The sequence below is a fragment of the Ascaphus truei genome, chromosome 5 (genome assembly GCF_040206685.1).
Source record: "Ascaphus truei isolate aAscTru1 chromosome 5, aAscTru1.hap1, whole genome shotgun sequence".
NCBI classification, from domain to species: Eukaryota; Metazoa; Chordata; class Amphibia; order Anura; family Ascaphidae; genus Ascaphus; species Ascaphus truei.
In genome coordinates, this window is record NC_134487.1 from 292,841,815 (window position 1) to 292,864,098 (window position 22,284).

The 22,284-nt window shown below is 45.6% G+C and overlaps 1 protein-coding gene across 11 annotated transcripts in view; it reads left to right on the forward strand.

Annotated features, from left to right (window-relative positions):
• The window catches only part of BICD1 (BICD cargo adaptor 1), a 222,726-nt gene that overhangs the window by 103,826 nt on the left and 96,616 nt on the right, over positions 1–22,284 (forward strand). The gene's annotated exons all lie outside the window — the stretch shown is intronic.

A 22,284-nucleotide genomic window follows, 5' to 3' on the forward strand; every position in this document is an offset into this window, starting at 1 on the left:
TCTTAAACCTGCTACCCCCCCCCCCCCCCCCCTCCACCCTCCGTAAAATCATTTTCTTTTATGCTAGCGGAATTAGGGAGTCCCTCGGAGCTGGACCATGGTCCCCTTTGACTTCCAAAAAGCTACAATTATGGCCATAAGGTCATAAATAGACATTCGCAACGTTATCTCCCGATGATGTTGCAACTTTCTATTGTGCCGCTGGGGGAGGAAAAACCTGCTCTATGCTCGGGAACCAGGGGCTTCTCAGAGGTTGGGTGACCATGGATCATGTACAGGTTTGCAGGTAATAAAACAATTAAAAAGCAATAGTGAGCAGGCAGCTGCTTTAAAACAGATGCACAGATCTTTTAATCACAAAGCACTGTTTGGGGAATTCTTTCAAGCTGCAGACCAAGCAATATCCTACATGTTGTTAAAACAAATCAGTTCTGTACTATGAGAAAATACTTTTTTTATTTTTTTAAACATCTCTGAATGACATTTTTAATGTATTATAATGTAACAAGTCTTGTTTGTTTCTATAGCAATCATTTACAAAGTCACATCCCCTTCCCCTTCTGAAACAGGCTCTGGCACACCCCTTTTTGAGCCCTGCCCTCTCTCTAGCAGTGCACCAGTTGTATCTAGTGACTGCCTGGTCACATGATCTTCCCCATAGAACTTTGTCATATTAATATGCATTCCACTGACTGCAGAATACTGCAGCCATTTAGTGAACCCCCAAGCCGAATGTTCGCCTATCGATCGGCAGCTTAGCTAATTACTTATCATTGTGTGGATTGTATTGATACACAAATTAAAGGGGAAAAAAATAAAATGTAAAAAAAACCCGGCAGCTCGGACGGCTGCTTTAAGTCCCAGTTCACAGAGGGCACAAATGGGACTTGAAAACAAGCGACTTTGTTTAATCTCACGTGTAGCTCATCTTCTTCCCAGCTGACATTTAAGGGCAGATTCATTAAGTGCCGGTGTGGGTTAGTGCACCGCGTCCGCCGTTAACTCCCATCGACATGAATGGAAGGTACAGGCAGATCGGGGGGTGCTGTCCCGTACTGGCTCAGGATGAATCTGACCATCAGTGATTAGTATAGGGGCCAGAGTAGAGCAGTGAAATGGTCAAGCATATCACGTTCATGATTTCACACACAGACAACTATGTATGTCTGTCTGTCTGTCTGTCTGTGTGTATGTATGTATGTATGTCTGTATGTATGTATGTCTGTATGTCTGTATGTCTGTCTGTGTGTATGTATGTATGTCTGTATGTCTGTATGTCTGTCTGTGTGTATGTCTGTCTGTCTGTGTGTATGTCTGTCTGTCTGTGTGTATGTCTGTCTGTATGTATGTATGTATGTATGTCTGTTTGTATGTCTGTCTGTCTGTATGTCTGTATGTCTGTATGTATGTTTGTATGTCTGTATGTCTCTATGTCTGTCTGTATGTATGTCTGTATGTCTGTATGTATGTCTGTATGTCTGTATGTATGTATGTCTGTATGTATGTCTGTATGTCTGTATGTCTGTATGTCTGTATGTATGTCTGTCTGTATGTATGTCTGTCTGTATGTATGTATGTCTGTCTGTATGTCTGTATGTCTGTATGTATGTCTGTCTGTATGTCTGTATGTCTGTATGTCTGTCTGTATGTATGTATGTATGTCTGCATGTCTGCATGTCTGTATGTCTGTATGTCTGTCTGTATGTATGTATGTCTGCATGTCTGCATGTCTGCATGTCTGTATGTCTGTATGTCTGTCTGTATGTCCTTATTTATATAGCGCTTCACAGCAGTAATACACGTGACATAATATTAGAACACATAGTGGGAATAAGCGCTTCAGACATGAAAGTAACAGGCGCCCCCGGCCCGAGGAGCTTGCTATCTGTTGTACCAATGTGTTATACTGCACCGACACACTTTATTCGAGCAAATACCCAGTATGTACCTGGCAGATACCTGGAATGCGCCGCTCCTCACCTCTGACAAGCCCCGTTGCGTTTGCCTTCCCAGCCTGAGTTCATGCCTGGCTGACGGGCGGCTGATCTGTTAAATGATAATAATTAGGATTTAATAGGCTGCAATGCTTCGCGTGTCTACCAGATGGCATAAATTCATGAATTGTAATGCAGTATATATATATATATATACTGTGCAGTATTGCAGCCAGCGGGAATAAAATGCTTCAATCCCTGCCTGGAAAATAACCCAATGCACTCGGGCAGAAAACAGTCACAAACCTCAATACACCCGGGTATACCCGAATTCGTGGGACTAGCCAAGCTCGAATAAAGTGTGTCGCCAGTGTAATATGGTTGGGTCATCAAATTAGTCATTATTTTGGTTTCCCTTTGACCTCAGAGAAACATCATTTGGACTGAGTTTAAATCAGTAATGGGGTTGAGAAACCAGTCCATATTACAGTTAGACAATGGTGTTTGTCCTTAGTGTGAGTTGTATTTGGTTCATGCAGTGTTTTTCCATAGCCGGCTGTCAGAGTAGCATGTTAGCAGCAGGGATCTATTGTCGGTCTCATACTCCTTTTGCCTGAATCACCCACGGCGCGGGAGGTGGGACAGACGATGTAAGCATGATGACAGTACTGTTGTTGAAGTGCGCAGCATGCAGGATTCACAGTGTAGACTCCAGTCCAGCAGCAATGAAGGAAGAGATGCTATTGTGCCACACAGCTAGAACGAGCTGAACACACAGCAGGGCAGTAGGTTTATAGAAAATATCTTTATTTTAACATATATTCAGTGGCAGATTTCGAAAATCCGCCATCCCATGGCACTTACATACGCCGGCCGCCTCCATGCTGTCTCCTTTCTGCCGCCCCCCTCCTTCCGATTCGCAGCGTCAAGTGACGCCACGGACGTCACCAGAGTAACGTCACACGGCATGTCGTTGCCATCGTGACGCAACATCATGACGTTATTTGACGCCGCGACGTCACATTGCAATGGCAAAGAGACGCCGTGCGACGCCACGTTGGTGACGTCGCTGTGAATCGGGAGGAGGGCGGCAGAAAGGACACAGCCAGGAGGCGCCCGGCGTATGTAAGTGACTTCCCATCAAGACCGATAGACCCGAGACCGCGGCAAATGTATATGGGGCAGACATTTTTGCCTCCCCCAAATTAAAACATAAAAAAACATATAAGCGATCTTGCTGGATAAATGTATCTGTCACGTGATCCACTAGTGGCAAGTAGCCATGACCGCATCAACGAGTGACTTTATTTCTTGGCGAGCGCCTTTTTCTACTACTTTTTTGAGCTCTGTATGTATGTGTGTGTGTGTATATAAATGTGTATGTGTATACACTCATATACATACAACATACACATTATTCAATCCTATACAGGCATACCCCGGTTTAAGGACACTCACTTTAAGTACACTTGCGAGTAAGTACATCTCGCTCAATAGGCAAATGGCAGCTCACGCATGCGCCTGTCAGCACGTCCTGAACAGCAGTACCGGCTCCCTACCTGTACCGAAGCTGTGCACAAGCGGGGAGACTATAGAGCCTGTTACACATGCGTTATTTACATCAGTTATGCACGTATATGACGATTGCAGTACAGTACATGCATCGTTAAGTGGGGAAAAGGTAGTGCTTCACTTTAAGTACATTTTCACTTTACATACATGCTCCGGTCCCATTGCGTACGTTAATGCGGGGTATGCCTGTACTGTGTTCATATAAGAATACACATATACACACATGTACACATACACACACATCTAGGTCAGACAGTTTTCAAAATTAAAATCACAATTTATGCTGAAATTACAGACTTCAATTCTTACGGGTGGGGCCCAGCGTGAAGCGGCTCTGTCTTTCTTTTTCCTTTCCCTCTTGTGTCCAACGTCTTTTATATAATTCCATTACTTAGAAACCCTTGTCATTGTGAAACTGCACTATTTTGCCCCTTTGATTCCATTTCAGGCGCATGCCACACACATGCGTGTTTTAACGGGCCGGTGTTCATTAGTGGGGTGTTACATGATGCACTGTCACATGACCACCCAGTTGCGCAATGGCACGGTCCATTCTCGGCACTGTTCCACCGAGCACGCTCTGCCAGAGCCTCATATAACGGGGACACCGGGGACACTGGCAGGGAAGCCTGAATGTCTATGGAGCACTACATATATATGTGTGAAAACAGTGAGATAGGTGATGGAAATAATGGATACCAAGCATGCACGCGACACGGGTAAGCAATGGGGAGGATCCTGTATCGAAGGTGTTAAAGCAGAAGTATAATGTGCTGTAAAGTGTTAAAAGGAGATTGCAAGTGTACACCGCATTATCACTTCCTCTTTCCCGCAATGATCTAACTTGTTCAAAGTCTAAAAGTAAAGACGGATGATACCAAGCCTAAGCCTACTTCCCTGGAGACCTAATGTCTCCCTGTCCCCTGACACCTAGCCACCTGTCAGGCCAGAATGTCCACCTCTCCTCCTCCCCAAGTAACACCTTACAATGCCTGGTTCTTTTGTTAAATCCGGGTCTCCCCAGACATGCCGGAGTCATCTCCTTGTGATGCCTTAGAAGTCCTGGACTTAAGTTATGACTCACTGTACTTGTGAATCCCAAATGTGTCTGCTGCCCCCTTGAAGCTCCCCCCTGCTTCCTATGCAAATGGATGTTTATCCATACTAAATGACTTTCTATGACATTACTTCAAAAACCTAACTTACACAGTTTTATTCTAACCTGACACCCATTTTCCTTACTCCCCAATAAACTCTCAGCTTTATCCCGAGCTGGATTAACCACCCTGAACCCCTATACTGGATTCAGGGTACCTGGGCATTACTTGGGCAGTGTCTCTTTATCCTAGGGACCCTGTGTAGTGTGTGGGGATATATTAACCCTTTGTGCCCCGTGTAGGTTGTGGGTATTCATTAACCCTTAATACAGTGATATGGCCCTCTTCTTCCTAGCCAGGCGCATATAGACAATTTATACACATTCACAGGACTGCAGCCAGCAGTTGGCTGCGGAGCTGACACTCTACGCTTTAACTTACAATTTAACCCCTACAACTCTCTCCACCTTATCTCTGGTGAGAGAGTTATGGAACCCCTCACTGGGTCCTGGGATTCGGGCATATCCCGGGACCTGGAATGTAACCCAGGTCCCTGCCCGGTCGTACTGCTCTGGTTTGTGCTGAAGCAGAGAGATTTGGCGGTGAGCTGCAAACTGCGTTCTAGGGGGGATTTTATCCGGTGGTCTGTGTTCCTCATGTCCTCGGGAATCTGGGGGGATTCCTGAGTGCATGTTTCGGGGTAACCCGCAACATGGGCCCCCTTCTACCCAAACACACCCTGACAACATTTCCCCGTAAAATCATCCCTGACGCTCACGCCTGGCGCATCCCGCTGGTTGGCACTCCTGGAACAGTAAAACCACATACATCTTTATTATACAAGCAGTTAGGGTGCTTCTCCCCGCCCCCTCCAGTCAGCTTCTTACTACTGGCACATTGATGAACACTGTCCCACACCTCTCCTTACACTCGGAACTAGTGATTAGCACTGGAGAGAAGCGGGGAAAAGTTACGATTCACACCAGCAACATCCCCACTCCCTCTGCACTGGGGAGAAAGGGAGAGCAGGCTGCAGGGATGACCAGCAGTTCAGGGCCACTGATGAAGTTTCCGAGGGCTGCTTGTTGCTCACCAATACGATAGGGCCACATAATATTACCAACCAAACACATGCATTTGAATTGTATGGTCGGAGAGTTAGATATGAGGCTCATATTTTTATAGGGAATTGCTGAGGATAAAATGCACACTGCACTGAAGTGCGAAGGCTTTCCAAAGCAACAGATTTGCTAATTGCCAAGGACTAATTGCGCATCCAGAATTGCTTTGTTTTTCCAGGAAGTAATACATTGAGAGTTACGTCTCGTCTTCAAGTATGTCCTGGGCACAGAGTTAAGATGACAAATACATGGTTACAAAAACATAGTTACATTAATTGAGTAGGGTATACATTATATACAAGACTTTGCATGCGCAGTTAAAGATAATATATGCTATAGGTGTATCTAACAGTTACAGACCAGATTAAAAGGTGAGACAGCTTTAGTTTTGAAAGAACTTAGACTGGTGGTGGCTGTGAGAGTCTCTGGTAGGTTATTCCAGTTTTGGGGTGCACGGTAAGAGAAGGAGCGGCCAGATACTTTGCTGAGCCTTGGGACCATGAACAGTCTTTTGGAGTCAGATCTCAGATAAGTGCTGCATGTGGTAGGGGTGAGGAGCTTGTTCAGATAGGCGGGTAGCTTGCCCAGAAAGTATTTGAAGGCAAGACAGGAAAGATAGTATAGTTAGTATAGCATATGATTGCTAGTATAAAGCATATTACATACCTGTTAGTCAAGTTATCTCCTCAGGACCTATCCAGTTTCTTCTCACATACTGTATAATTATCTTCCATATGGTAGATTGTTGCATAAGGTTGAAACAATTAAATGTATATACAATATACACGAGTTGGACGAAATAATCAAACGGACCTGTCACAACCTGAGGGTTTTTTTTTAAACGTCATCCTGACCCAAAGTCTAAAAATCAGTAACATTTGGAAAGTGTTGGATTCCCGCCACCTCTGATTTCACAACAAAAATCTTTTTACTTATCTGGGATCAATACCTTTTAGTAAGGAACAGAGGGCAGATCCACAAGGCTCTGTTATATAAGGGCTTGTAAGGAGAGGTTTCCTAAAACAGGGATGGACGTTAGCCGAGTTAACATGGTATCCTGAAAGATAATAATATATATGCAACTCTCCCCCCAACGACAAGCGTGTATGTATAGCTATATTTATATAGCGCCATTAATGTACATAGCGCTTCACAGCAGTAATACACGTGACATACAGTAATAATAATATAATAATAATAATATAAATAACAAATAATACAAATAACACATAATGGAAATCAGGGTTTCAGATATAAAAAGTAACATTAGGAAAAGGAGTCCCTGCCCCGAAGAGCTTACAATCGAATTACATCTCATTAGGATAGGCCTAATGTCACTGTATTATTATTATTGCCAATATATTTCTGCCGCATGGTACAAAACCAGTACAGAGTTATGTATATTACATAAACAACATGACCTACCAAATAAGGTCAAACACGCGCAAACAGACACAGAAGGTAACAAGGGCCCGGCTTGTGCGAGCTTATTATCTAGGAAGGATAAGCAGCAATGTTGAAACAAAAATTAAAGTGGCTGCTCATTCTGGGACGGAGTATACATCAGGATGGCGTATGGTCCAGACGCACAGCTGATCCCAATAAGGTTTAGGGGTGAGGATGTCAGGGTGTGTCGTAGCTTAACCTTAATTATAGATAAAGCCATGCAATAAAAAAAATATGCGAGCAGTCCTGCAACGGTCGTTTCTAAAAGAGCAATTATTCTGCGTTTGGTGGGTTTAACATGGAATCTAAATGCAAATAGTAGAAAAATGGTAACATACACCCTAGCGCATTAAATAATAATATTACTGAGAACCTCCGTTCCTCAGAAGCAGATTGTTATTTATTTATTTATAAAATGTTTTACCAGGAAGTAATACAGTGAGAGTTACCTCTCGTGTTCCAAGTATGTCCTGGGCACAGAGTTAAGACAAATAATACATGTTTACAAATACAGTTACATAATGGGCAGGGTATGCAAGACATTGCATGCACAGTTAAAGATAATTTATATTATGGGCGTATGAAACAGTTACAGACCAGATTAATATGCCTTAGATTTGAAAGAACTTAAACTGGTGGTGGATGTAAGAGTGTCTGGTAGGTTGTTCCAGTTTTGGGGTGCACGGTAAGAGAAGGAGGAACGGCCGGATACTTTGTTGAGCCTTGGGACCATGAACAGTCTTTTGGAGTCTGATCTCAGGTGATAAGTGCTGCATGTGGTAGGGGTGAGGAGCTTGTTCAGGTAGCTGGGTAGCTTGCCCATAAAGAATTTGAAGGCAAGACAGGAAAGGTGAACTTTGCGCCTACACTCAGCAAATACAATTGTTTGTGTTCTTAGGAATCCTGGTACAATCTACTTCTGGGGAAATGAGGTTCTCAGGGATATTATTATTTCATGCGCTAGGGCAGCGGTGCGCAAACTGTGGGTCGCGACCCACAGGGGGGGCGCGACACTGCCGACGGGGGGCGCGGGGTTTACAGAGGCCCCGCGCGCTTCCCGAAGGCACTTAAATTAAGTGCCGGGGGAGCTGCAGGGCCTCTGTAAACCTAACTTACCGTGGCTCCGGCGGCTTCCTCCCTGCGGCGCCATGGCAACGCGGCGTCAAAATGACGCTGCGAGGTCATGTGACGTCACGTTGCTATGGCAACGTGACGTCATTACGCCGGAGCGCGGGTAAGTTGGGGTTGGGGGGGGCGCGGGAGCGAGGGGACAGCCGTCAGGGGGGCGCAGGGAAAAATGTTTGCGCCCCCCTGCGCTAGGGTGTATGTTGCCACTTTTCTACTATTTGTATTTAGGGAACTGAGAATCCCCTATCATCCACTCAAGCAGCAGTAAATAAACCAACTAATTGTATATAGGTCCCACCCACAACATTGTAGATTATTTTCAATAGTGCCTTCATTTCATAGGTCCCTGACTTGAGTGGCAGTAACACCATTAAAGAAATCCATGCTTACATTAAACTGACATGTAACGGTGTCCAGATACCCCACCAGGTATTATTCTGTCTGCTGAAGCCAACTTCAAAGTACGTCATCAATTCCTGAGACATTCCCTGACCAGCAGATCCAGAGGTGACGGAGGGGGCACTCTATTGCTATCATTCCAGATTAATCTTATGTAAGATAAGTTATTGTGAAACAAAAGAAACAACAGCGCAAACGCATATAGTGAAGTATATTTCAAATGTAATTAAAAATAGTAGTGGTAAGATATCTGCGTACATCAAGTCAGATCATAGTAGACATTTCATGCACTTATGTCATGTGTTACCCAGCACCGCACTTCAACGACAGCAGGATCTCTTGGTCTCAGCTGGACCCTCAGAATGGATTCCTGGGTATACGTGGTTGTTATCGCGCCGACATCAGGAGACTTCCATCTCACGTCTGTAGGCTTTTGTGGATGTCGGTGGTGAATACCGGAACAGTCAGAGCCGTCGTACGGCTAGCAGTTCGAGTTCTCCGCACAAATTGCGACACGCTGCAAAGCAATGACGGCCGTCAGAGGTTTTTTCAGCGTCGCTCGAAATGTCAATAAGCAGGAATCCATTCTGAGGGTCCAGCTGAGACCAAGAGATCCTGCTGTCGTTGAAGTGTGGTGCTGGGTAACACATGACATAAGTGCATGAAATATCTACTATGATCTGACTTGATGTACGCAGATATCTTACCACTACTATTTTTAATTACATTTGAAATATACTTCACTATATGCGTTTGCGCTGTTGTTTCTTTTGTTTCACTGTCTCTAGGGGTGCTGAGCCACTCCGGTTGACACAGCTGCAGACACTATTTCCTAACAATTAGAGGTTGTTGTCATTTCTATTTTATCACATAGGTGATTCATATATGGGTTAACTATATCTAATTCACAATAGAGAATAACACTAGTAGCGCACTGTATTTTCTCTCTCTCTGTAAGATAAGTTATGTCTGGGACAACCAATGATAATATTAGGTATAAAGATGAAAAGGGCAAAAATACACAATGGTAATGATATAAAACAGGGGTCCCCAACCATTTTGTGCCCAAGGGCACACTTGAGCATTCAGGATAGAGTGGTGGGTACAACCAATGCGTGCACGCATGCACAGACACACACACAGTACACGACAATACACTTCAATATAATGTGGTAACCTGGTTGTGTTAGTACACTTAATGGTTCTGAAAATGAAGGTATAAAGAGCTCAAGTTCCAGGTACAGCCTTATGGGTGTATGGTGCTATCTTCTTCAAGAGGTGTTCCCGAACCTCTCGTGATCCAAAGACACTACTAGACAAGGGGGGCAGAAGAGTACACAAAACATCACAATAGTGTAGTACCCTCAATTTAATATGAGAATACAGATCCATAAAAAATATATCATATGAAAAAACAATCACATATACTGTAAGGCAATGTCAAAATAACTGTCAACAATTGTGACAAAGGTTGGTAAAACATTTCAATGTATGAATAGAGCAAATGGAAAAAATGAAAGATGAAGGCACACTGACAAACCCCGATAATGCTAATTACCAGATGAAGTCTGGAAGTCAACGTGTGAGCACAGGTTACCTGCTCTCTGCAGCGCTCCAGCATCTCACACCACGTGGTCCGTTGTCAAGGTAATGTCATCGGTGGCGTTGGTGGATAACATCACTCGGCTTGAGGCTCGGGACAGCTCCACTCTGCTCGGCCACTGCTATTTCTCCAATGAATAAACTCTCAGAACTAGGTGAGGTCCCTGCAGTTCCCCTAACATGGGAAGTGGCCTGGTGAGGGGCGTGTCCTGCAGTGTGATGTCACAGGGGCATGTCCTGCAGTGTGGTGTCACAGGGGCATGTCCTGCAGTGTGGTGTCAGAGGGGCATGTCCTGCAGTGTGATGTAAGAGGGGCGTATCCTGCAGTGGGACGTCAGAGGGGCGTATCCTGCAGTGGGACATCAGAGGGGCGTATCCTGCAGTGGGACATCAGAGGGGCGTATCCTGCAGTGGGACATCAGAGGGGCGTATCCTGCAGTTTGATGTCAGAGCGGCGTATCCTGCAGTGCAATGTCAGAGGGGCATATCCTGCAGTGCGATGTCAGAGGGGCGTATCCTGCAGTGCGATGTCAGAGGGGTTGTGTCCAGATCCATCTTCAGGTATTCGTTCTCTGGAACAAACATCAAGTTGTGCAAGGAGGAGAAAAACACCTGAGCAACACAACGTTTCGGGGGTAACACCTTCATCAGCAAAATATCCTGCAACCGGATGAAGGGGTTACCCACGAAACGCGTTGTTGCTCAGGTCACTGTTTTTCTCCTCCTTCCACCACTTGATGTTTGGCCAACACTCTTCAATACACTTACCTTGGGGGAGGCCCCCAGGCATGCAGCAGCTGTCCGTGGCACTGCGGTCACGGGCACCCACAAAAGGTTTGGCGGGCGCCATGGTGTCCATGGGCATCATATTAAGGTCCTCTGATATAAAATGTCCGAATATATTTGTATTGCTCCAGAGACCCCCTGCTCATCTACACCAGTATTCAAATGTATATTAAAATCTTGCGACCGCCGATGGGATATGCGCAGGGAGAGGCGGCTCTCTCTGTGCAGCTCTCTGCAGCTGGAACAAATCGCCTGGGTAAGGCCTTTTTGAGAGAGGCGAACATCACGTCACCGGCTACGCGCCCGTTTTGGGAAGTTTGCTATCACAGGTAATCGAGGCTTTCTGAATGCCGTGACAGCAACGTTCAATTGGCCCAGCGATTTTGTTTTTTAATGAAGGCTTATAGAATAGACCCCTACATTTTTATACAACGTTTGAGATAAGTCGACCTATAAATAAAATTGTCCCAACTGACCCCAAAAAACATGTTTCAAAGGACATCTTAAAATGGTTCAAATATGGTTACCGCAAGTTGGGTTTTTTTTTTTAACATTCGTTTTACATGATCCCATTTATTTCCATATTCGTCCAGCTCACACAGATGTGAAAGCTGTATACAGAACGCATGCTAGGGAAGGTATTTCACTGGACGTCCATGGCAGGGCTATCCAACAGCTGCCACTGAGAGGGCACAAAGTCACTTGGAGGTCAGACAGCATTATAACCCTTTCATTGTGATAATCAAATCCACTGTTAAGCTTCAGATTGAGAGAAATGCACGTGTGTTGGCAAATGCTTTAGATGTATACGTGCGTGCAGCTAATCAGAAAAAGTAAGGGTTCATTAAACTGTTATCAGATTTATGTAAACACAGGTGAGTTGACTATTCTCTTGAGTGTTGATTTTAGCATTCGCGGCAAATAAAAATATCACTTGTGAGCACATTCACATGTCTTGGAAAGGTCTGCAACCCTGCTTGTCACCATAAATTCCTAGCATACAGTGCTTCCATTGCAGCAAGGGATTCTGGGAAATGACAGTGTGCCACTGTACTCATTTGCATGTCATTTCCCAGAATTCCAGGCTGCGGGGAATGCATTGTATGCTAAGAGATAATGAGGAAAGGCATGGTTGCAGACCTGTCTGAGATATATACGCATGTGCCCACACGTGATATTTTTATTTGCAAAATCATTTTTGAAACATTTTGTGTTTCCGAATGTGTGTTTTTACCATTTTTAATCTCTTTCAGGTAGAGTTTTTTTTTTTTTAAAGTCTGTGGTCTATTCATTAGGCTGCAAGTTTCGAACACTTAGGCTAAGGCCCCGCTCCCAGAGTCAGCGCACCTGCGCTGCTGACAGGCGGTGCGCTGAGATACACAGACCGCGATCTGCGGTCTGTAGGGAGCGGGAGCCGGAGCGGGAGGTGGGCGGGAGGTGGGAGGTTTGATCGGGAGGTGGGCGGGTGGTGGGCGGTTTGACAGGGAGGGGGGGCGTGGCTTGAGCGGAGGGACCCGCTACTCTCCCCCCCCTCCCTCCACGGACTCGGAAGGTAAGTTTAAACACACACACGCAGGCACTCATTCATACACGCGCACACACACACACAGGCAGGCACTCACGCACTCATACACACACACACGCGCGCACACACAGGCAGGCACTCACGCACTCATACACACACACACACAGACAGAGGCAGGCACTCGGGCACACACACACACAGACAGGCACTCACGCACTCAGACACATACACACACAGACAGGCACGCACTCAGACACACACACAGACACACACACAGAGAAAGGCACTCACCTGCTTTCACTCCACACTCCTCCCCGCTCCCCGAAGCCTCTCCTCCTCCCGAAGCCTCCCCTCCCCATTGGCTCACAGCCACACACGTCACGCGTCAACGCTAGGAAACACCATTCTCTGGTGTCTCCAGCGGCTGACGCGCTACAGCGTGTAGTGCTCTGTGCAGCCAGGGGGGACCGGGACCGGCTCGCGAGGATTCCCCTGCTGGTGGGGAACTCGCGACCCGCCACCCGCGCCAACGAGCGCAGCGGGACCGAGGCCTTAAAGAAGAAACCTATGAGGTTTTGAAAGCTCTGTACTATCATTTCATCTTTGACGAACTCTTATTGATGTTAGTCCCTGTAACAGGGGACTTATCCCTGTTCAGTAATGTTCCTTTAATCTAGCAGTGTGGTAGTTAATTACTAAACACCACCTGCCTGATTAGATTGTTTACAAAAAGCCTGCCTTTGAGACAGGAAGTGACTGACTCCTTAGCTCTGACAGAGAGCTGACCTTTGGAGACACCACAATGTCTTGAGTTCTGCCAGCCACACAGCAGAGCTGATTGCAAGACACCCAATAAGACTTCTAAACCTGGATGCTGATATTTTTCTGTGCACGCACGTGTGCGGTTCCAGGAGAGCAGAGAAGCTTACTCTACAGCTGATAAACAGATAAGACTTTCATTATTAAGAGACTGCTTATATCTGCTTATTTTCATGCTATGTGTTTGGGATGGGAGAAATGCTTAACTAATGGAGATGTGAACTAATTGCAAGGATTTCACTAGAAATACTCCCAAGTGAATGGAAGCTTTGTTCCCCCCTGTGTTTGGATAATTTCCTGATGAAAAGGAAAAGGCACAATAAAGCCTATTATAATTTCACATTATAACGACTCCAATTGTGTACCTCTGTGAATGTCCGTCTACATTTGGTGTCCGAGGTGGGACAAGAGGCGTCTTTGTAGTTAAAAAGGACCGGAGATTTTTATGTGAAAATTTTTTTATGCTTTTTGCCTACAAACAGTCTGAGAAAAAAAAAACCTCATGCAGCAGATATCGAAATTAAAGGGATACACACCACTGAAAACTTACAAAAACCCAGAAGAGACTGCTGAAGTAGCTAAACCTTATTTTGCCTATCACAAAGTGTAATATGGTCATTGAAATAGGGGTCTTTGCCTTTCAGCCATAGTCAGGGTTCAAGAAGTGAGTCAGCCCTTGGAAAGGGATAGGTGTTTGTTGTTTTCAAAAGTTTCACTGAAGCAGTGAATACAGATGGTGACCCACGAGTGGTACTGATTTTGCAGATAAAGGTTGCCACACCGCATAGGACTACCAGCTGTGAATGGAGTATATGCAGAAAAATGTGAAAATTGATACAAGACTGTGCTGAAGCAGGGGAATTTTTAGCAAACCAATGTTGAGTGTAAAATTGCCCTATAGGGGGAAAAAGTGATTTCTGAACTGTGTAAAAGGTTTTTTCAAAACCAATTGCTGAATGTTGAGTCACCCTGCCGGGAATGAAAGAAATAGTCCACTGCAAAGAATGTTTTTTTTCTGCAAGTAAAAAAGTGTGCCTATATATATCTTGGGAGCAAAAACAGACACCCAAAGTGTGAAGTGTGAATGCCATAATACCCAAAGATGAGACTGAAAATTACTGAACTCAGGCAGAAAATCAAATTCTGTTGCTGAAGCGGGGAGATTGCACCCTGCAAGAAAATGGTGTAAAGCAAATAGACTTTTTTACCTAGCAACTGCACAACTTGTATACCTGATAAAAGAAAATGCATGCACAGTACTGCCGATATTGAAAAATAATTATCCAAGAAAGAAAAGTCTACAGAGATGCCTGTGAGAGCTACGACCTCTACAAGCAAAATATGCCCATTGTAGGACTACCACAATTGGGGGTTCTAGCAAATACAGTGGCAACAGCTGCAATAGCGCCTCCTGAGGTCAGGAAGAACATGACACCTGATAGCCTAAAAATGGAGGACAAGATGCAGCGTTCCTGTAATGAACCCTACCCCACGGAAGAGTGGCCCTTCCAGTCCAATAAAGAGGAAAACATCTCTTACGGGGAACCCGAACTGAGTCACACCCACAAAATACCCCAAGAATGGTGGGGGTGCCTGAACTCTGCACGAACAGAAAAGACCGCTCCCTTTGATGACGAATATGATCAACAGGAGACAGAGCGGGAGCAGCAGATCACCCAATATTTCTGTCAGCTAAAGCAACTGCAAGAAAAGCCTGGCGTATATAATGAAGCTGCTAAAATTTCAAATGAAGATGGAGACCCCAATATCCCTGAAGGGACGGTGTCATCCAAATCAAAAAGGCGGAAAAAGAAAAAGAAAAGCAGTTCTTCACTTACCGTGGAAGGAACAGACATGTCCGCAGATCCTGTGGAGGGAAAGGGGGACCGAGTTGCCCTGCAGCCTAGAGAAAATGGAGAATTCGCCCCACGGTTAACCGAATATCCAGTGGGCCCAAGGCAGAAGTCGTGTACCCCAAAGAAGTGTCTGTCCGGTGCCAACAGTGAGGAACCCTCAACTAGTCATCCCAGGGAAGCGGAGCCGGAACCAGCGAGTGACGATCCCTTGACCAGCCCTGAAGACGCCCTGAAAAATGCCAGGCATGACTGTGATCTGCTCTGTGAAGAATTAGGAAGAGAGAGAAAAAATAATGCTGAGCTACAGAAGACTGTGCTCGCAATTTACTCTGCGGCCAAGACCGAATTGGAGGATCTCAAGACTGAGCTAGATACTGCAAAGGCTACTATCTCCGCCATGGATGAAAAGCAGAGCCAATCTGATAAAATGGTGGCTACGCTAAAGCGGAAGTATGAGGAGGCACTGAAGCAGATGACAGTCTTCCAGCAAGAGGTTCACACTCTTCGTATAGAGCTTGATGTCTCACATCATGAGACCAACAGCTGCCGCACAGACCTGGAAGTTTCCAGAAAGGAACTACACAGTCTCACTGAGGAGCTGGACATTGCTAAAGAAACTATTTGTAATCTTGGTACAGTTCTCAAAGTCTCTCAGAAGGAGCTTCAGACCCTCAACCTAGAGAAGGAAGTCTCACACCAGGAGATTGTCATTCTCAAAGCAGATGTGCGTAAATGGAAGGAGGACTGCAAAGAAGCCCTGAAGAATACAGAGACTGAAAAAGGAGAAAGTTGAAGATTATAAAGAGAAAACTTAAAACTGAAAGAAGAAAATTTTCAGTTAACAGAAGAAGTCAAGGAAAAGTTTGATGCAGAGCACCGACTGCAGAACCAACTGCAAGGTCTGCGTACACACCTCCAGTATGCTGAGGAGAAGCAGCAAACACTACAGGAAGAAAAACTGCAGGCTGCTAAAGAGGTACAAGCGCTGCAGGAACGTCTGAATACCCAGTACGTCCCCACAGAGCAGTATGAGGAGCTAAAGGCCACGCTGCATGTTTTCAGACATCGTTGGAAGCGGATTTTCGATACCAGGTGACTCTGTATGAGAGGGAGCGTGAGAAGGCTCAGAAACTGGAGCAAGAGCCGGAGAGACAGAGAGACTGTTCCATTCCCTTGAGTCAGTACACCAAGGAGAAAACAGACGCAGCGGCAACCTTGACGACAAAAATTACAGAGCTCCAGAATATGAAGGAGACTCTGATACAGATTCCTCCAATACGGAAAAAGGTATTGGCTCTGCCCAAGCACCAGTATCCCACAGTAACTAATGCCCGTAAGGACAAGGGTATAGTGAGAGTTGGGGACTCCACGCAACTTCAAAACAAAATTACGAAGTTTGAGCCACCAAAGAAAGCACTAGCCAAACCTACAGCTGCCCAACAGGCAACAAACAGAGGTAGGAGTGCAGAATCAAAGCCAGAAGAATCCTTAGCTGAGGAAGCTGAAAAAATAGGACGTTCTCTGGAAAAGGAGGTGGAGGTGCAACTCAGTCCCAAAGAAGCTGAACTGGCGACTCCGTGGTGTGGAGAAACTGCAGAAAGACCACTTCAAGAGCAGAAAACTCTAAGGGCTTGTCCTAACTGCTCTACAACTGTTGCCATACACTTTGTCTACAAAAAGAGGAGTGCCCGACGCAACAGAAATCTCATGACCGCGCACGCGATAAAAAGACTTTACGTGGAAAAAGTCCTCCTCGAGCGACTGAGGAGTGCTGATCTCAAGCATCTTCGGGAGGAGACAAAAATAAACTGGAGAAAGGACTCCAATCCCAGCGGGACAGAGGGTTCTCTTCCTCATTCCACTCTCATTCAAGTCACAGAGATATCTAGAATGAGAGTGGAAGGATGGGCTTTGGCCGTGGTAAGCCCGAGCTTCCCACAAACAGGGCAGGTATGTAACAGGGGACTTATCCCTGTTCAGTAAGGTTCCTTTAATCTAGCAGTGTGGTAGTTAATTACTAAACACCACCTGCCTGATTAGATTGTTTACAAAAAGCCTGCCTTTGAGACAGGAAGTGACTGACTCCTTAGCTCTGACTGAGAGCTGACCTTTGGAGACACCACAATGTCTTGAGTTCTGCCAGCCACACAGCAGAGCTGATTGCAAGACACCCAATAAGACTTCTAAACCTGGATGCTGATATTTTTCTGTGCACGCACGGGTGCGGTTCCAGGAGAGCAGAGAAGCTTACTCTACCGCTGATAAACAGATAAGACTTTCATTATTAAGAGACTGCTTATATCTGCTTATTTTCATGCTATGTGTTTGGGATGGAAGAAATGCTTAACTAATGGAGATGTGAACTAATTGCAAGGATTTCACTAGAAATACTCCCAAGTGAATGGAAGCTTTGTTCCCCCCTGTGTTTGGATAATTTCCTGATGAAAAGGAAAAGGCACAATAAAGCCTATTATAATTTCACATTATAACGACTCCAATTGTGTACCTCTGTGAACGTCAGTCTACAGTCCCCTTAAAGGTATCACAACTTACAACAAATTTACATTGATTAGTTAAGTTCAAACATGGACTACCTCTGAAAATGTTGTGATTATAAAAGTGGTTGCAGTACATTAAAGAGGCAATCTAAGGCGGCGTTTTTTTTATATACGTATAGGGTTGAAACACAGAGTATTCAGAGCTGAATGCCGTTAATTTCAGCTCTGGGTCACCCCTGCTTCCTGCGATACTTACCTGCGAATTAGGTGCCGGTAGTCGATCTCCTCGGTTACCAGGGTAACTATGTCCGCTGTTTAGATATTTGCAGGCCAATAGGAAGCCGTGACATCATCGGTGCGTCTTCCTATTGGCCCATGTGACGCGGGAGCTTCAAACTTCAAAGCTCCGCTTGATGAGCCGGAGCAGCTACCGGCATCTACTTCAGAGGCAAGTATCTCCGGAACTAGGGGGTCCCCAGAGCTGAACTTAATGGGGTTCTGCTCCGGAGACACCCTGCTTCAATGCTATATTAAAAAAAAACTTTAATAAATAACTTCACCTGTTTCAATTTTGCTCCTTTAATAAACATAGGCCTAGATCCACAACGCTTAATTAAATCAGGGATTGCAGCGTGACGTTAACTTTAACAGGAACAGATGGTATGTTCCTGAGTTAAATCGTATCCTCAAAGCTAATTGTATGCAAAACCAACAGTCGTTATTGAGCTTATTAGAATAGGCTTAATGTCATGTTATATAGCAATTAAGGAAGCGATATACATACAATATGATCTAAACTAAATAAACTAGTATGGGATAGGTGCTGCTTGAAAAAGAACAGTCCCCAGTTCTAAGTGATAATATGTCCAGGAGAATCAGCACACCTCGAAATAGAAAAAAATAGGGTATCTGAGATACCCCTGAGGAAGCAGGAACTGCCTGCAAAACGCGTAGGGTTGCCGGGGGACCAGTATCGGAAGAGCACCTGAACACCGGAAGTGACAAACGACGACGGCTGAAACGGCGGTGGGAGTCGCGGTCACCGGAGGAAGATAAAAGCGCTCAAGCTGGTCCCTCTAAAAGTATACTCTGTTTATGTGAGTGTTACTCTGATCTTTTACATATAAAGTTGGATATTTTAAGAAGAGGCTTCAGAATCCTTCTGTTATCTGTTGTGGGAGCGGAGGAGCAAAGAAACCTTTTAGTGCCTGAGCTCAGGTACTTTGATGTAAGTGCATAAATTACCATTGACACTGCTGAAGATTTCTGTGAACGTGCTTCACTATTTTTCCCTTTATTCTTTCTCTTTTCTATTTTAATGTCATGTTAGTAGGGTTGCCAGGTGGCTTGTCCAAAAATACTGGACACAATGGTGAAAAATGCGGCGCACTCAAAGTCGGTGGGGAGGTATGTTATTTATACAGTAGCGACATACTTTATTGCACTAAATGCCGGCGGCATGCCGGGATCTGCCCCAGCTGCCGCCAGTAATAAACGCGCGCCGCCGCGTTTCCCCCACTCACCCCCCCTCCTCATCGCGCGCAATTTACCCCCCCTTCCGGACCCCGAACCCGGCTTCTGCTCTGCCCCTCTGCTTCCCCGCACCCCCGCTTACCTTAATTTCATCTCCAGGGGTGTCGGGGAAGACGGGGAAGACGGGGAAGCCGGGCGCGCATGTGACTGTGACGTCACAGTGCGCCGCCACGCGCCGCGGCTACCCGCTTCCCAGCCGCATACAGCCAGCGACTTTTGCTCGAATAAGAGCTGCCGCTGCTGTACATTCTCAGACCGCTACGTAATTTTTTCTAAATTTAACTCCACGTATGCACCAATTTGCATCATTTCATATTCTATTTCGTAAAAAAATTCTGGGGAAGGGTTTGGGGATCGAGCGCCTCCCAGCATTTTTTTACGAAACAGAATATGAAATTGGTGCAAATTGGTGCAAACGTGGAGTGAAATTTAGAAAAAAAATTACAAAACGGTCAGATAATTTATAAATAACATATCTGCAGTTATACATGGCGAGCTATACTGATCTTAATGCTTCTCACCCACTACTTCCAAGATTGTTGCAACCCCCCTCATCCACTCTCTCACTCCCCTCATCCTCACCTCCATCATCCTCACCCCCCTCATCCCCACCCCCCTCATCCTCACGCCACTCATCCTCATCTCACCAAATCTCATCCTCATCTCACCCCCTCTCATCCTCCTCTCACACCACCTCCCCCCTCCTCCTTCTTCCTCACCACCCTCCTCCTCCTCCTCCTTTTCCTTCCTCCTCACCTCCTCCACCACCCTCCTCCTATACACCACCCTCCTCTTCCACACCTGGCAGACAGGGGGGACACAGTGGAGCTCTTCTCTTCTCTCCCACATGTAAAGCTGCAAGGGAAAGACATTTCCCAGCATGCATATGGGGGAGCTGTGCACACTCCTTAATGACGTGGAGCCCTCCCATTGGTCAGTCTTCTCCTGGCTTGGGGGGGGGTGACGGGAGATGATGCCGCTCGTGGCCCTGGATACAAGACGCTGCTGCCTGCAGGAGACTTGCGCTGCCGCTTCTGCTTCTTAATCAGAGGTAGGAGCGGGGACTCTGCACCCGGCCGCTCTTTGCACTCACGCCACCCGTTCAGACAGGGAGAATACCGGACACATACATGTCCGGTATTACCTCTCATTTGTTACCGGACAGAGGGTCTGTCCAGTTCAAAACCGGACATCTGGCAACCCTACGGTTAGGTTTAACGTCCAATAACATGATGTTATGTATGTCTTAGCGTTAGTATGTCTTCTCAGAGTCCTTCATCGGGTCCTACCCTACTAGGTCCGAAAGCTTGTAACATATCAACTGCTTGTTGCTCCAATAAAAGGTATCATACCCCGTCCTTAGTTACTATATGGAATATAGTATATGCTTTTGTTCTACCCATTTATTATTTAATGTACAGTGCAGGCTGACATAAATAATCCATTATCCATTTTAGAACGGTACATAAACTGACCCAAATGTTTATCAGTGATTGATTTTATGTCAACTGAGAAACCACTGTATGAAGCCTGTGTCTATTTTGTAAAACAAAACGTTCAGTGCCCTGATATCCCACTTACAGTATATCATAATATCTCAGCTGCACAAATCAATAAGCCCATAACCATTACAGCTCATAATATGGAGAAAAAAAAGTAATTTTGTGTTAAAAAGGATTTCACAGAGGTTAAGAATGTTTATCTTTATTGTTTTCATATTGTAAAATCTCAGAGTTTTCTGGGAATCAAATTGATTTCTTCAAATTATATTTTATTAAAGTGTTGGAAAGGGATAGTGCATAGTAAATAAATACTTCAGTATTTTTTATTTGGACTAACAATTGATATTAAAGGACAAGCTTCGAGAGTTCTCTCTCTTCCTCATGTCAGTGATATACTGATTTACAAAAGATTCCACGCATTCACCATTTCTCTGTTCACATGAACTCCTTTCTTACCTGCGTCCTCTGACACCACACAGCTATATCCCCTGCACTAAAAAACACCCCTACAAGTCCTCCTCACACATCCTCTTTCTATCCATGCTTCTTCTCCTTGCTTCTGGGGATATCTCTCCCAATCCTGGTCCCTGCCTTATTCCTACATGCGCTCGTCATCGCCTGCCAATTGCAACCTCTACTCCATCTGGTGTCAACCCCTCCAACCTCATACCCATCCCCTGCCACCCTCCCTCCTCTCTCCCATTCTCCTGTGCCCTTTGGAATGCTCGCTCCCTTTCTAACAAGTTCCTCTCTGTACATGACCTTTTTCTCTCTCACTCTCTGCTCCAATTTGCTATAACAGACCTGGCTCACTCAGTCTGCTCTGGAAGCTGCCCTCTCTTATGGTGGCCTTTCTTTCTCCCACACTCCGCGCCCTGATGGCAGGGGTGGAGGCGTGGGGCTCCTGCTCTCCTCTCTCTGCCGTTACCTTCCAATTCCTCCCTCTCTTGCTTTTCCCTCCTTTGGGGCTCACACTGTCCAGATCTTCTGTCCTCTCCCTGTCCATGTGGCGGTCATCTATCGCCCACCTACCTCTACTCATCCCCCTTCTGCCTTTCTCTCTTACTTTGAATCCGGGCTCTCTTTCTTTCTCTCCTCAGTCTCCCCTGTTCTTCTCCTTGGGGACTTCAATTGCCACATTGATGACCCCTCTCTCCCTTGGGCTTCCCGCTTTCTCTCTCTAACCTCTTCTTTTGGCCTTCAACAGTGGACTGCAGCCAGCACCCACAAGGATGGCCACTACTTAGACCTGGTTTTCACTAAAAACTTCTCTCGCTTCGATTTCTCCATTTCCCCTTTTCCTCTCTCTGACCATCACCTCATCTCATTCTCTCTATCTTGCTTCTCCCCTTCTCCACCTCCATCTACCCCCCGGTACTGCAGAACCCTGCGCTCTATTCACTTACCTGACTTTGAGTCCACTTTACGCTCCTCCCTCTCCTCTCTCAGCTCTGCTACAGACCCTG